General features: G+C 32.8%; 1 long non-coding RNA gene across 1 annotated transcript; it reads right to left on the reverse strand.

Annotated features, from left to right (window-relative positions):
• Positions 1-3089: 3089 nt before the first annotated feature.
• Positions 3090-17549, reverse strand: LOC117332085. Its single transcript, XR_004533718.1, has 5 exons — positions 17279-17549; positions 15335-15425; positions 5880-6062; positions 5313-5508; positions 3090-4824 (listed from the first exon to the last, which is right to left on the reverse strand). It is a non-coding gene; the product is annotated as an uncharacterized LOC117332085 (long non-coding RNA).
• Between the last annotated feature and the right edge of the window lie 669 nt (positions 17550-18218).

Genomic DNA, 18218 nt, shown 5'->3' on the forward strand with positions numbered 1-18218 from the left:
GTCGTGATAAACACACAGATCATTACCTCTATAACACCTGAACGGATAAGTGAACGGGGCCGATAGCAGATTACCGGCCTATAATAGTTAACACTGAAAGAGATACGTAGAAAGCCCTGCTCTTCATATTTATTACATGCGTTCACAACGTACGATGACCCATTAGACATCGCATTTAACTTTCGAGAATCAAAGGTCTATCCTCCAGCTTCCCACGTCAACCCAATCTAATTAAAATTACACTTGTAATTTCCGCTTCTCTACGATACACTACAATACAATTGTATTAACTTCCGCTTGTCTACGATACACTACAATACAATTGTATTAACTTCCGCTTGTCTACGATACACTACAATACAATTGTATTAACTTCCGCTTGTCTACGATACACTACAATACAGACTTGTAATTTCCGCTTGTCTACGATACACTACAATACAGCCAAGTCTAATTTGAATTAGATTGCACGTCAACCCAAACGTTATCATCAGACAATTACTGATAAAATGTGATACGTGATTGGTCATTTGTTGATATTATCCAATGAAATGGAGATAATAAAATCGAATTTTCTTGAGAAATAATATAAGTCATTATATGTATATTTTTTTTACATTGGTACAGGCTCCTCGAGGTAATTTATACACTATGGGAGAGATCGCCTTGTGTTCATGGCATTCGTTCAGCAGGAAATTCTAAAGCTTCTCTGTCCATTTCGATATAGTTTACTTGTTTCTACGGTAATCTGACTATTTTATTAGATTTTAGACGTTGATCATTTTCGGACAAATTTGTGTTCCAATTGCTTCTAAGTGTGATATCATGACATCAATATTTTGTCCTTGCTATGTTAGCGATGGAATATTAGAGGTTTCTGATCGTTATAATGTTATACGGCGTCTTAAGTACGGTTCAATATACTGGATTTTGCTTTCTTTGATGTTCTACCAGTCCTTTATGCAATGTATGCCAATTCAACCAATACAGTAAACATATTTGTAAATAACATTGCACCGTTGTCATTATTATACGTATTATAATTCATACTTACTCAAGTTTTTAAATTCTATTGTGTAGACATGAATAAACAAGAGATGACGTATATCATTCCCTGTAGTGTGAACAAGATCACATATGGACGGACGTTTGAGACAAGCTATACAGCTAGCCATGCCGCTACTGGCCGAGACAAACAGCAGGCCGATTTTTTAATGAAGTTTGAAACACAACTGAAATCGAAGAATCAATATTACTATAAAAATGAACGATCTCGTTTATTTGACCCTGTTGATATAGAAAGCATACTGATTAGAGTAAATTGATCAAATGAGTTTTGGTATTCACGACATTCTGGCCTTTCTTACCAAGCAAAATGACATTGGCACAATTACTTTTTAAACAGGAATGACATGACTTTAGAATTAATTACATATATAAGTAGTTATAAACAAACACTTGGCTGTTTTGGTGTATAACTGGTTCACGCCTGTTAATGATTTACTGTTCGGTAAAATTTAAATGTTGATCTTGCGAATTGCAATATAATAAGATACACAGTCTAATATGGTTACTTAAGTATATTAAAAGTACAGACCTCCCTATACATATAATTGACTATCTTATGAACTGAAGTAAGTAAAATCGATCTTCAATAGAAACACAATCGAATTGCTAATTAATAAATAGATACAGTAAATCGATTACAATGGATATATAACTACGTCATACATATTTGCCTTGTAAGGGCTTGTCGGGGAATCACAAGAATACGGTAATATACAGACAGGGCAATATATGAATCCGAGCTATTCTGTCGAGTACTCGACCCTAGACCGATAAAACAGTCGGTACTAATTCTGGCTAGATGTGTGTAAATCTGATTATTCAAATTATTAAATTAGCTTTGATTTCTTTATTGATTTTGACAAGGAAAAAAAAAAAAGAGAAATTAAAAACACGAATTGTTCATGCATATCTTTAATTAATAGCAATTTAGCAATTGCAATTAGGATAATGGGAACTCTTGGGGACTGAAATTATATAGGACCGTCGCCTAATAGACTGCATAAGAGTTTTATTTTCTTAACAAAATAATAGTATCATGTTTGGTTTGAAGCATCTCTGCTTACCAAGGATAACCATCCGGAACCTTCCTCTTCTTTAAGGTGTTGAATATAGTATAATACATTACTGCTCGGTCGGTGCTTTTTTGTCGGACTGGAAGTCCCAGTTTGAGTACATCATATTCCGAATAAATTGTATGCAATGAAAGGGTTTTTTTCAATATAATTCTGTACTATGTGGAATATCCTCCACGTTTTCTCAAAATATAAAAAAAACTATCAAATTAACCACCTGAATTGTTTCAAGTTTTGAATATAATACTTTAAAATTCTCTCCAGAATTCTGTATTCCTGAAATTAAATAATATCTTTTATCTAAATATCTTTTGATAAATGTAAAAACCAGGAAGTTTTTGTTATTGTCATCACACGGAGTGACATTTTCTTTGTACTTAGTGTACATGCAATATTTCATTTGAAAGAACGTATACCTACTTGGTGTTGTTTTCAATTCCTCTACGTATTATCTGCAACAATTTTAACTGATAGATGATGGTCAATTTAACACTTTAACAGTATATGCACTGATTGACCAAATTTGTTTCTTTACCTGTAATTAAGTAAATACTGTTATAAGAGACAGAAGAATGTTTGGTTATCTATTTTATGTTTGATTTTATCTGCTGGAATAAAAAAATGATACTTGAAGACTTACCGCAGAATATTAAAATTTATTTAGAGACTCTGACCAAACATTGAAAGAAAAATGTCTTTTAACTCTGAAATATGTAGTTTTCAACAGAAAACTGACAGAAGTGTCGTTTATATCATGAGATAAAACAATAAAAAATCTTCGTTGAGTAATCTTCGACGTCGTACTGTAATCGCTTCACTTGACATCAAAACAGCGTTGTTTTAAATAGGGTTGTAGCGTGATCGAATGACATTTGCACATAGTTAAAAGATAAAATATGCTTAGCAAATGTACAATTGCCTTTAAGAAAAATCCATGGATTTTAAAGAGTGAGATAAACATCCAACCCTGTATCAGTTCTTATATCATTACTAATGATGACAAGATAAAAAAAAACATCAAAGACATCATATCTTTTATTTATCTAGTATGATTAAAGAAAAACGGTTAACCTTAGCCAGATTAATACATTTCGAAAGAAGTTTTTTTCATTATTTACAGATACCTCATTTAGATCATAAAAATTGATTGTCAGTGACAAAATAGCTGTGTTGTGTTTCGGTGGAATAAAAAGGATTGTTTTGCATTAGTTATAAACACTGTAGCGGCACGCGTAGCATAACGCGATCAATGAATCTGAAAATATATGCATATCTGGTCTTTTGTTTTTAATGCCAGTGCAGTGTCTTCTTTTAAATTTTGTCTCTTATTGACCTTGAATAGTGCCAATATGTCTATGAATGGACAAACAACGCTGCTTCAATTTGATTGTCTATCCACACATTAACAATCATAGCAGATGAAAATCATTACCATGATTTGAAGAAAACAAAGAATCTTTCGTCTCATCACGTTTTTCCATTGTATGCTTCACCAATATGATCTGTATCATATACATGTTTGAATAGTGTTAAAATACAATAAAACAATCGTAATGCATATAAATTGCTGCTTAACATTTCAATTTCGATTCAATTTCTATATATTGAAATCCACATAATAATTAATTGTAACTGCCTGGGCTGAGGTAAAGTATTTGAACTTGTTAACATTTAGACTATTGATTGGAGACAGGCATTTGTTGAAATAAAGGACTGATTTATAAAATCTGAAACTTTTTTTTCCAATTTTGTAAATTTGGGAGAGTATATAACTTTTAAAGAACACCAATCACCGATGTTAGTGTTTTAGAATGATGGATTCGATTCAAGATTGATATTTTCTTGCTGAAGTAATGTGCAGAATATTTCAAAGTACGAGATGAAACGTTCAATTAATATTTTTTAAGTTACTTTATTTGGTCTAGACTTGTTTTAAATTAAAAAGATATTGAATAGAGAAAGAAATTACAAATGACGTAATTGATCATGAAACGTTATATTTGTGTTTACAAAACCGGTGCGTGATTTGTTACAATAGATAAAAGGTGATTTCTTGTAAATCGTGACTCCAAACTAACGAAAAAAAAGCCCAACTCAAAAATGAACCTATCCTTAAAATAAGCGTGTAGTTTCTCACGAGTAAAACACATACAAATACATAATTTTGCGAAGGTCTGATTTGAAAAAGATAATCGTTGTGCATTGTAATTCCTAAACATATGTTTCTGCTCTATTGCAACGAACTTATGTTGACACCTTCATCATCGATGTGTATAAAGGTAATTGCTTCTTTGTCATGTGTCATCATACTCCACAAGATAAGCTTTAACCATATAAACTACCACAAACGTTAGCCTCATTCGAAAATAAGCCTTTCCTAAAAAAGTAATCCAGTATCTGGATTACTATTAAAGAAAATAAGCTACGTCTTATTTTCGGGTTGGTAGGGTATGGTTTTAACATGGCGAGACTGGACAGTATTCCCACCTCGTCGTTGGATCCGTAGTGTAGCACCAAGGGATCACAGTTTCGTTTATTCTGCAGTAATTGTGCAAGTCACTTCTGCCGAAGAAGTAAGTGTGCGCGTGAGGAACCTGTTGGTCCCAACGCTGACATGTTTTCCCGGTGTTCGTGCATGTCACGTGACCGTCGTACTCGCCGTTACTCGCATAACAGTCTTTCACTGTAGAAAAAAAAGATATGTCATGTATATGAAAACGTGTATTTATTTTTGGACATGTAAATATTCATAATGAATATGTAAATGTGTGTTTATTTTGGGATATGTATATGTCCATACTGAATATTTAAATGTTCATAATGAATATTCATATGTGCATAATGAATATATTATTGTGAAAAATTACTTGGTAACTATGTATTTAGAATATATATATATATGCATATATATTTCAAAGTTACGAAGTGGCTAAAGTTAATAAAGACATTGAAATTGAATATATATATTGCTCTTAATACATAAATAATCTGACCTATATATATTTATTTAATATTTTTAATTTATTCAAATCAAAGAATAATACTAGACGCAAATAAGAAGTATGGAACTCTATTTACATAAACAAATGCCTTTTTTAAATTCTATATCATGTATTGAAATAAAAAGAAGTAAAATTTGTCGGATATGATTATGATAAATTAAGCGAATACCTGAACATGACATGCTAGGAATGGAATTCCACTGTTCAATTCCAGTGCAGCGTGTGACTGGACAGTGGTCAAGAGTAACTTGACCATCAAAACTCAGACAGGTGAAAGGCGGCTAAATAAGAGTCGTTTCCATACGGACGCGTGATCTTGTGCGGGATAGACAGTGAAGGAGGAGTCCCACAACCGTCCGGTAAACCTGTAGATGGATGACGTCATACAGGATGGGTCAAGGTCACTATGAATAGCTGCATATTTATGGAAACAAATAAAACTAGGGTTCGTCTAGTGTTTCAAATTAAGAAATCTTGGACTTAAATGAAAATACCTCTGTGGCTATTTCGATACCTGAACTAATTTTTTAACATCAGCTGTTGACATTCCTTTGTACAACTAGATATAAGTGGATTTCGTTAATATCCAGTCAAGAAACACGCGCTCCTGATTAAGAAAATAATATAATTACTCTCCTTAACAACAACACCCAGACCAACCCAAAATCAGTACGGAATTACGGATGGGGTGTTTTATTGGTATACATAATATCTTTCCCTGAATCGTTGTACTTACTCGTTGAACAAACAATATCTGCCTCACTCCATGCTCTTGTGAGTGGATTACAAAAAGAGCTCGGTGCACCACCGACATAGCCAGCTCCGGGGAGACACGAATAAACAGCGATCGGGACTCCTTGGGAGCTATTGATTGTATAGTTGGTATTCACAATTGATGGCGGAAGTCCGTTGCAGAAATCTATCAAATGTATGATTGCATGTATTGTAAACAGCATGTAATAGATGAACGAACATCAAATTAATTGCATTTTTAAAAATGTGTTTGCATTGGAAATAAAAATCAATAACGTTCAAACGTATAGCTAATATTTTAGGCTGATGGTTTTTATTGATTAACCATTTTGTTTCATGTCGCCTTTTTTGCAAGATAGATTTTTAAGTACTTAAGATTAAAAGCGTTATATTGATATATTTAAATATTGTGAAAGAGCCCATAAGGTAATTACATATCCCGAGACATTTTGTTATGATAAAGTTATTATGCTATTCTTACTTTAAAATATATTTCCACAATGTAACGCATTAATTATTACAATACATGTTGCTTGTTAATACAAAAATATTATCATGAATGTAAATGCACGCATTTAAATATATGCTTACATTCGGTCGATTTTTACTAACAAATTTAGCTTTTTTCGTTTGCATATTAGAAAGAAATACAACCGCTTCGGGTATCCGTTCCTGATTTCAAAAAATAAAAACGAAAATATTATGAATGAATGAGTGATACTTGATTTATGGTTTTGTTTGATGAAATGTTCTTTGCATACTTGCACAAGTTTCACTGTCGAGCTATACTTTTTACATGCGCAATGTAATAAAACACAAGGAATAGCATTTATTTTATTGATCATATGAGGACGATTTATTGACTTGTTCTTGAGACGAATTTAATATATAGAGGATATCTAACAGTGTCTTCAGTAGTATTAAATATATTTCACGAGTGGGGCTAATGATTTGATATTTTCACTCGTGCTGCGCACTCTTGAAAAATATCAAAACATTAGCCACACGAGTGAAATATATTTGGTACTACTGAAGACACTGTTAGATATTCTATTTATTACATTTTTTATTAACGAAAACCCTACCCCGTATGCTAACTAGGACTACAGCGATAATTTGTAAACAAAAAAAGTAGTTTCCCCCTGTCCAGGCGCTGACATATATGTCGGGCTTTCTGATTGGTCAATTATTTTGGTATTTTCTAATCATTAATTTGATTGGTCAAATCAGCAAAAGTGATATTTTTCACTAGTGAAAAATATAACTTTTATAGAATGAATAATTTTTGATATTTCACTGGTAAAAATGTAATATAACTTCTTCTCTCAGTTAATCTGTCTGAAAACAATATGAATTCATCCTTCCTTGAAATCGACAAACACAAAATCCAATCTTGAAATCTAAAATAAATTACAACAATACTGAAAATAAAGTCGATACATTAATTTTAGATGGACGTTTTTGTGTGAATCAATGAAATTGTGCAATATTGTAACAACTGAAAAAAGAATGATCAATGTTCGATATATATTTTAAACTTTAAATTTATTAACTGATGTTGACCGTTTCATGTTGAAAAAAAAAATTCTGCATATTAAGTTCTCGTAAACTTCTTTCTGGAAGATAGAATATAGGGCCTAATCGACTACGGTACCACACTCTCTAATTTTCCCTGAAAATGGTATGGTAGCTTTTAGAATAACCATGCTAAAATTCTGACATAAGCAATGGGTAAATATAGGCAAACACGACATACGACCGCAGCGTATTCAACACAGGAAAGGCACATATGCCTCACGTACTTCAAAGAGTGATCCAATGGTTGCTAGGGATGGGATAAGACAAGTTACAACCGCTAAACATCATCATTTCATGTGGCGCTACCAGGTCGCAAATTGATGACGTTATAAATTTCGACATAAATTGTAGTGCAATAAAACTTTTTTTTTCACAATTTGAAAACAGCTTACGATTGATTATTTATGTGAGAATAATAATCAAACCTGGGCCTGTACCGTAGACAGATATATATTAACCCACATGTAAATGCTAGCTTGCTAACACTCAGCAAGCCTCTTGCTTGCCAGCCAAACTCTAATACTATGGTTGAGATATCCTGTCCACGGAACAGACCCATGGAAGATCCTATTGATCTTTCACATTTTGTATTTCACATTTTGTGTTTCACATTTTGTACCTGAAGATGTTTCATAGTCGGTGTAAGTTACTTTAATTTATCAATAAGTATAATGACGTCTCATTTAAAAACCAGGCGTATCAGATCGATATACCTTTCATTATTATCTAAAGATAATTAGCAACTTTTCCCATCCATCAAACATTTTTATTTGCTCGAGGCAGTTATTATTTGAATTATTTGTTTAACTAGTTTTCTTTTTTTCTTAAGACCCACACAGGGTTTATGGATTATACCTAGTTCTTGTTACTGGGTGAAAATATATTGAAAAATCTATGTATATACAGTGTAATATAATCACTTCCCATTATAATATACCTAGTTAAATGTCCTTTATTGAAGCAACAGTTTTCAATCGCTAGTATTGAAGCCCCAACATTGAATATCCAGTAATGAAGTTCAAGTATTGGATTTCCAGTAATGACGTCTCAGTATTGAATCTGCAATATTGAAGCTACAGTACTGAACCACCAGTATTGAAGCTCTAGTAGGGACCAACCAACCAATTGTTTTCCCATAGACTTTAGTGTTAACGTTCTGGAGTATTTCATTCAAATTCTTGAATTCAAAATGACAATTATGGTTTATAGCAAAAGTTTAGCGTCTGATATAACACATAATCAAAAAAAAAAAAAAAAAGTTGGGTCCCTCAGGGAAAATTTTCTCCTAGGAACAATTGTTGCAAAAAATATTTTAAAACTTTTTTTTGACGACTGCCCTTTTTGGGATTTCAATGTTTCAACAGTAAAAAAAATCTCAATTTTTCACTTACACACTAAACTTAGTCAATTAACTGTTGTTTACAGATTGTCATAACAATATCAACAGCGTGTTACCAACAACATCTTAGTGGATTTAAGATACATTAGAATCCTTATCAATTACTTGTTACTCTATAAATAAATGCAAAATCTTATTGCAAAGTTCCCCCTTGTCATTAATAGATATGAGTAAATTAGTACCCATGTACATATCTTTGAAATACATAAAGTAAATCGTAAAGGCAGTCGATACTAACAGGTTTAACGATTTAAAAAAAAACCCACAGAGACGCTTTCGAAAAAGCATTGGTACATATAGGAGATATTTCGATGAACAGTAAATGGTAGGATTATATCCCTCATCAAGTTGATATGTTATATATTTAATCTGAAATGTGAAATGAAACAGTTTAGGGAGCTCCAGGGTTTAACAGACATAAATAAATAAATGTGACTGTTGTAAACACGTTTGTTTGTGATTAGCGTGTTTACCCTTTCACTGTCTTATTATGACTTTATCTTATTCATAAGACGCTTAAATAACCAAAAAAAATCACCCCAAAACAAAACCAAAAAACACACATACAGAAAAAACCCCAACATATCAACCTTCCTAATTGCACCCCCCCCCCCCCCCCCCCCCCCCCCCCCCCCCCTCATTTGCTCAATTGTAAACTTTTCTATCCAGTGTTAAAATTTAATGTTGAGAATATGATAACATCTATTTTGATGGTATAAGCTATGTTGTTTAACCGGTACAGTAAACACGAGGGTTGTTTAAACTACACACTAGTAATATATAAAACCAAACACATAGACTGCTAATAATAAACAAAATAATTAAATATCCTTCCCTACAGTAAAACACTACACACTTCAGTGTGTTTATTTTGCACTTAAGGGTGTGAATTTGGCAACATGAATTAAAACTACGGATATTTACTTATCCATCAATGCCAAGCAACATTAGAGATCAAATAAAATACATTTGGTTAAAAACGTTACATCACATATAAAGCGGCCTATTTCCTACTCGATATTTGCACTGATGTGCTAATGTAAACCTTGATTGTTTAAAACGAAGCGCGAAAACAGGGTAAATGGGTTTAGATTAAATTTTCTCTGGCCAAGAGAGGTTCAATGTTTAATTACTCTAACATACTTCTGTATGTAAACATATACCACACCATTCATGGCGTATACTTTGTATGGAATAACGAATTTTATTAAAAAGCAATTGTTTTATTGTTACATTTTGAAAGAAAGGCATATAACATATTAATACTTAAACGATATGTTTTTTATTAATATCCCTGAATATTCTGAACTATTCTTCGATTTCGATTTTCCTTTTATAAGTAAAGAATGAAGTGTAGTGAGGGGCGTTAACTCATTAGAGTTATCGTTCCTTACGGAACGTAATGATAGTATGAGCTAATTCGCGATTTTTGCCGGCTATTGTAGCGATTTGGGAGCGGAAAAAATGGCACATACAATTTTGATGGGCTGTTGAACCATTGTAAAACTCGGCTCGATCTAGGTCTGGATGTATCTGGTATCCCTGTGGAAATTCGTATTTATGAGATATTTTGGGTCAAACATGCCAAAATCGTCACTTTGACTAAGAGGTTCTGTTTAAATCGCCCTCAAAATTCAGAAAAAAATCCAGAGATATATACAATGCACATACAAAGAGATAAATGTTTCCTGAAGAAAACAGTCTGTTTAGTTTTTCGATATCTTTAGCAGAACGGTTACAAGATTGTTTTGAAAATGGCCTATTTTTTCGACCTTCTCAGTATTTTTCCATTCGACTGGGGTATTTTCCTGCCCGTTTTGATGACGCAAGACCGGGTGTTTCCTTTCCGTTTAGCACGGTAGAACAGATGGACCGGATCGGCATACATAGTTATCAGCATTACATTCATTACGAATCAACTGGTTTTATATTTGTTTTGCGCGAGTCATCTTGATGATGTGTTTTAAAGCCTGCATTAACATCAACAGGTCCGTTAAAATTGACGTATGAAGTTTATATTTAATAGAAATTATTTACACACTTGGTTTGGTCGGCTTGACCGCATATATAAAGGACAACTATAGATAACGCCATCCTGAACTCATCGGGTATTATCGCTGAAATGATTCTCCGAGGAGTTCCGGATGGAACAACACCGGGGACTTCACGCCGCTTACTCGTTTAACCCCAGGCTTCAGCTGCATTCTAAGGGAGTTGTATTACATTTTCCCGTCAGGACCAGGACTTTTTAATATTATGTCATATTAAAAGTGACATTGGAGATTATAGTTGTTCTACTATGACCATATTTGTTGCTTTCCAGGATCAGTATTCATCGTCAACCCAGACCAGCGTTCAATTCTTTTCGATAACAAATCTAAACTCGTAGCCTACCGAGTCGTAGGCTTCCAGTACTGGCAGTAGGCCTAGTGTAAATGTTACGTGTTCATTAACGTTTTAGAGACAGGCGACGTTTAAATATGTAATATTTAATTTTTATTGTTTGTTTGTTTAATGAAATTACTGTGTCGTTAGTTGATGCTTTGATGTCTTGATCAGCTGATATTTGTTTATGTTGAGGAGCAACGACGTTTCGAGAATCAAATCTCATACATATTAGCTTACGATGACACGAACTTTCAAGGAACTACTGTACACGTACTTCAGTACACACTAGCAGTATATTCAGAGACATGTATATATGTCTCTGGTATATTGAACAATTCTTTTTCAGTAATAGAAGTTTTTTTTTCAAATTTCTAATGAAATATTTATATTCTAATGCTTTAAATTTTGAAATTAAAGTCTCTGACCTGCCCTTTATTGAGATGGTTCTTAGGACAGTGTCAAATTATATCATCTTTTGCATTAATAAATATATGAAATAAGTTTTCAAATATATTTAAACCCTTCACTTTTATGCACCAAAGAAAACAATATGCAAGAAAGCTGTTCTGACAAATTTAAGCTAAAATATTGTCAATTATTATGTTGCATTAAGTAAAATTATGTTGCTTTGGGTGTCATGCATTTTTTTTTTATCTTTTAAAATTAAATTAATTTCTTAACTTATTACAAAAAAAAGTATAAGATGGAAAATTATTTGACAAAATCAAAGAGCTACCAGGTTTTAGCTATCACAATTTTACAAAATAGTTGACTTTGAAATTTCATGAATTAGTCAATTTTCAAATATCTATAAGTTGCTTTATTATCAATTCCATATCAACATATTTCAACTCTTTGCTTACATGTACATGTGCCAAAGAAAACCATGTGCGAGAAACCTGTTCTGACAAAATTTTACTAAAATTATGTCAATTGTTATATCACATTAATTTAATTAACTAATTTAGGGTGTGGGACCATGTTGTATTTTTGTTTTATCTTTTGAATTTTTAATCTGTTTCAACTTATTACAAAAGGTATTATAGAAAACTACTTGTCAAAATTAAAGAATTACCAATATTTTGTTATCACTATTTTACAAAATAGTTTTTCTCCCAAATTTCATCTGCACACAGGTAGCAATTAGTAAAATCTTTTGAATCTAAACTTTAATTATATAAAGGTATTATAGAAAATTATTCGACAAATTCAAACAATGACCAGGATTTTAATTTATAACCATTCTACAAAATAGTCTTCTTCATAATGTCATCTCCACACAGGTAAAATACTGTAACACAGGGACTAGTGTACATGTAAATAGTTTATATGTTTCTTTTTTTAGGCCAACACCACCATATGCATATATTTACATTAGGAGGGGTGTTCTAAATTGTTGGCCAAAGACCGCACTTAATTTCCCTCTATATTCTACTGAAGAAACAAATTCAGAATTTTGAAACTTTACATAAAATCTGATTTTAATTTCATATTGTAGAACTAGTCTCTCAATATCAAATATTTTCCTCCACCTCTAAACCTGGCACGTCCTCAAATGAACTTGGCTGTTAATAGGACGTTAAACCAAATACACAAAGTTTATTAGTATTATATATATAGAAGAAGTATAGAAAAGTTTGAAAAGTTATCCTGCAGAAGAAAAGGGAAGCTGACAATCAGGCCGGTATGTGCTGTCGTGGTTGTGTCTTTGGGCAGAACCATTTTACCCTTATTGCTCTGGATGGCATGCAATGGGCCTCTTATATGTTGTTCAGTCAGGTAGTCACCAACTACTACAAGGAGACCCAGCCTCAGACTTAAAGATGCTACTTATTTTTCAGAAACCGGACAAGCTGGTCTACACTGCTACCTTACAAGAAGTTTAAATCATTTATTTGAAAAGAAAATATTATTTATTTTGCTTGGTAAGCTTCATTTTCATAAATTATTGCACCATTTCCTGGATGGCATGTGGACAGACAGGTCTCCTGCATGTTGTTCAGAGGTAGTCACTAACTTCTACAAGGAGACCCTGCCTCAAACTGACTCAGCTGGCTATTCAAAGGGTGATAAACAAAGCTAACAAAGCAAATATATATAAGAGTAAGAGATAATTGCCACTTAATTTTCAGAAACTTGGCAAACTGGTGTACACTGCTACCTGATAAAAGGTTAAAAAAAGGTATTTAAAAATAAAAACATGTTTTATTATGCATGGTTAAGCTTCCTTTACATGAATTATTGTTCAAATTCACATAAGACAATTTAAAACTTGCTAATTACCTAATTTTCATCTGTGATAGAAAAAGGGAGATAACTTGCTCACCTGTTCTTGATATAAAATTACCTGGGTAATTATAATGTACAATTCATATTAATGCTTTTGTAGATATTTCCCTAAAGTTCTATTCATGATCGATCAATTATCGATATGATGATGATTGATCATGAACTTATTAGTGATTCCCAACACTACTGAAGAAGTTGCAAAATTTTCGAATAAAAAAAATAGATACCTGGTAATCTCCCAATTTGCTCGACACGGACCACTGACAAAGACACTGATACTGACTTTAAACTATGGGGAAAGTCTCGAAATATCAATTTAAAGAAATGGCTATGTCAAACAAACAAACAATTTTCCTTCTCTCATTTGTATCATTGTGTTCCACTGGGGAATTCATACAAAAATGGGATTTTCCTCATGCAAGTGTGATTTATTAACAATTTTCTCCAAGATTAATATTGGGGCGAGCCAATTCCCATAAAATCTTGGATATTCCTATCTGAAAGAGTTAATCCTATCTTTTTCGAGGAAATTTGTCCAAATTTAGATATTGTCTGATTGCAATGAAATTTGGTACAGTATATAGGTACATCATTGGACACCGGTTACTCTTGTAACCTCACTTTAACTTTTTTTAAAACAGAATGACTGCTATTTCCCAGCCTCTGATTGGTCCAAAATAAGATATTGTCCAATTTTGATGAAATTTGATATGTAGGTACATCATGGGACACCGGTCCCTCTGGTCACCTCATTTTCACATTTTACCAAAATGGTCGCCATTTCCTGGCCTCTGATTGGTCCAAATTTAGATATTGTCTGATTTCAATGAAATAGGGGTATTATGGGACAGCAAATTCAACTTTATGGGTTTCATTTCCTTGGCAATAAGACAGTTTTACTTATTTTTGTTTAACGTCCTATTAAAAGCCAGGGTCATTTACAATTTTTGTAAGGACGTGTTGGTTTTGGTGGTGGAGGAAAGCTGGAGTACCCGGAGGAAAACCACTGACCTACGGTCAGTACCAGGTAACTGCCCCACGTCGGTTTCGAACTCGCATCCCTGAGATGGACAGCTAGTGATAAAATGTTGGGACACCTTAACCACTCGGCCCCGCGGCCCAACCTTTAACACAGTCTTCTCATTGGTTGAAATTTAGATATTGAGCGATTTTTTTATGAAAACTGCTGAAACAGAGTTATCGCCCCTCACTACGCTTCATTCTTTCTGTGACATCCTTCAGGTGTCACCCAACTAGTAAAATGATCATTTCGGAACATACTTCCTTGTAATGAATGTAAAGCTGTTTTTGTTTGTTTTTATGTTTGTTTGGCACTTATATCTAATAAATGAAACTTTACAATATATAGACTGAAGCCGTGGATACCGATATATAAAGAAAACCACACATCTTACTCAAAATCAGTAAAATCGAGGACAGATATTGATTTTCCCGGAAACCCTTGATAAATGTAATTGTATTGTAATGTAGTATAAGTGTATTTGAATAAATTATTTTTTGCATTAACTTAAAACAGTTTTTTTTTCATATTTCACAAATGCTTCTTTCTGTCTATGTTGTCTGCTTGAGACCTCTAAACGATGCGAAATTCGAGTTTGAGATAAAATATTCTGTTCCAAAAACAAAATGACATTTTTTTGTTAGCATTGTAGCTTTTTCATCATAGAGATAAAGTATCTGGCATTGTACCAAACTGTAATATGATCACTGTTTCAGTTAATAATCAAAGCATCAAACAAAGGACTCTAAAGTGATATACATACCATACTGCACACAGACGTACCCCCGGGACTGTATCTCAATGCATCTCTCGTTTAGTGAGCAATTGTTTCCTTGACACACTCCAGCATATTCCTGTAATATTTATATCCTAATTTGAATTACAAATAGCAAGTTATTATTTTTCACTGAATTATGTAGAATGTTTGAGAAATTGGTATGGAGTGTACCTTTGTAAAGCGAAATATTGTAAGTATTTTACGAATAAATATTATTTATTACATTTTTGCCTGTGAAATATCGGAAATTATTCATTCAATAAAATTGATATTTTTCTGATATCTTTCTCTAGTCGAAGGTATCTTTTTTTATTTGAGCAATCAAACACTGCTTTTAAACTACAATAGGGAAAATTAAAAGCTGAACTATTTATATTTTGCTATAAAATGTAATAAACAGAATATCTAACAATATCTTAAGAAATACCAAAAATCCGTCGGGTGGCTAACGTTTTGATATTTCTCATTCGGACTGCATGGGGAAAACATCAAAATATTAGCCAAACGAGTGAAACATAAATGGTATCACTGAATACACTGTTAGATATCCTCTATCTATTATAAACATGACAATAGCAAACAAGCACATAAAGGTATCGAACGTAAAAGGGTGCTTGTTTACCTAAATTTGTACACAAGAACACGTAAAAACAGTAAGTGATATTAACTATCAAAGTCTGATTTAGATTTTTTTTAGAAAGTAATTCTGATTAAATCCATATTTGTATTTCTTCAAATTATGGGGTAAGCTTCTTTAGTTATATATATTTGGTTAAGAGGTAACTGATAACTAATTTTCGATAATTTCATCATGTAATTTACGCATTGCATGTAAAAAAAAAACCAACTCAATATGGCGTGTTACTAAAGACGGAAGCCTTTGTTTTGGGCAAGGTTTAGTAACGAGCATTAAATGCCACAACCAACCGATTTTTCATCCAACTAACTTTGTATTTACATTATCATACTATGTGATCTACACTGTATGGTAGATTGTTACAACCCTCTCGGGCGACATTTAAGGAGTATCGGATATGTTACGGTTATCCGTGTATAGAACCTGGGTAAATATTTTATTTCTGATCTAATCAATGTTATGTAAACATTTTTAATCTATTATTATCATTAAATATCACATACGGTGGCCATTTTCTATGTCTATATGTATATAGTTATTTCGGAAGGATTTTATATCAATAACTCTCTGGACCCTGTTTCATTTTTGTCCGTATGGATTTAATCAATAAACAGCCGTACGTTCCAAATTTCGAATCTAGAACCACTAATCAGCATATTTAATATACAATTCTCGAGCTCGAGCGTACTGTAAATGTTCGGCATTTTTTACCGAATTTTAATCTAGACCCCAAAAACGTCTCCAAATGTGCTATATACACTAGGGAAGGTCAAAATACATATAGACTAACAAATTCTCAAGTCTCTGTTGGGCATATGGGTGCGTGCTGTGCATTCGATTGCTTATGAAAGAAATGACAATGCGCAACTCATTAGGATTTCTGACGCACAGAAGTGTGACATAGCCCTAGGAATCACTTTTGTACTTGATTATTAATGTAAATAAAAAAATACTTTAATCAACTTTACTTGAATCCTTTTGCTTACAATACACTATTATATTATATCGTATGGAACGCATAATCGCAGAAGTAAATTACATGCATTAATTGAATAATTTAACCCGTCCTTTTTTAATAAATATTATTGACAATGTTGAGCGTTCAACAATCCAAACATGCGTTCAAATGTCACCATATATTCTTATAACGTCAACCGATATTACGAAAGTTAACAAAATATATAATTTCTGTTTAGTGATTTAATATCCGGATATGTCATGTGAAAATGGGATTCAAATCTACACATTCCAAATATTAAAAAAAAAAGTTTATTAAAAACAAGTGTACATACCACAGGAATGTCTACAGCATCAATAGTTTTTCCATCTAATGACGTTATGACACCGCCAGATACATCTGTAGACGAGTGAAGCATCAACTCACATCGTAGCAAGTCGGGGTATACATTCACCGCGCTACATAGTGGAAACGTCAAGCATTCCTTCATACACATTATTGTAGAGAAATCCTGTATAACTCGCAGAATGTCACCAATAGCAACAACGTTTCTTTTTAGAACTGCTTGATCCTGCACAAGACATACTTCTGCTGTTTGTGTCAGCAATAGAGCTTTGAAGAAGCAGTCCAATAAAATTAAAATCGTTGCGAAATAGTGCATAATGTAATGACTTATATCAAGATTTCTGTAGATTGAACATGAAATGTTTCTTTAATGCCGTCCTCGAACGAATCAGTTTAAATATAATGCAGACTGCACCACATCTGTTTCAATCACTATGTTCATGCTTATATCTGTTTTCTAGACAAGGTATCCAAATATTGTTTCCAACAATGTAAACCAAACTTTCTAAAACTTTTTTTGGGAATAAAACCCACTTGTACAATGTGTAAGTCGAGTTTTTCATGGTCGGTTAAGTTATCTTATAAAACCACTAATCAGAAAATTATGAAATGATCACTTCACTAGCTAATGTGGTTGCTCCTTTACGTCCGGTTTACATGTAGATTACAGCTTCCTGTCCTGAACCATTTAAACATGTATGGCCAACGTAGGAAAACACAATTTGTAGGTTTAACAAACTGTGATTATTTGTGATTGTAAATCCCTTTCAAATCATTCCTGCCTTATTTTGCACATGTAGGTTTGATATTCTTTCTAGATAACTTACCATATAAGCACTTTGTTGTTGTAGATTTAACAAAACAGTTTTTAAATTTATAGTTATTTAATGTATAAATCAATAAATTCCTTGGCATATTCAGTATAACTA

Source organism: Pecten maximus, chromosome 8 (assembly GCF_902652985.1).
Source record: "Pecten maximus chromosome 8, xPecMax1.1, whole genome shotgun sequence".
NCBI classification, from domain to species: domain Eukaryota; kingdom Metazoa; phylum Mollusca; class Bivalvia; order Pectinida; family Pectinidae; genus Pecten; species Pecten maximus.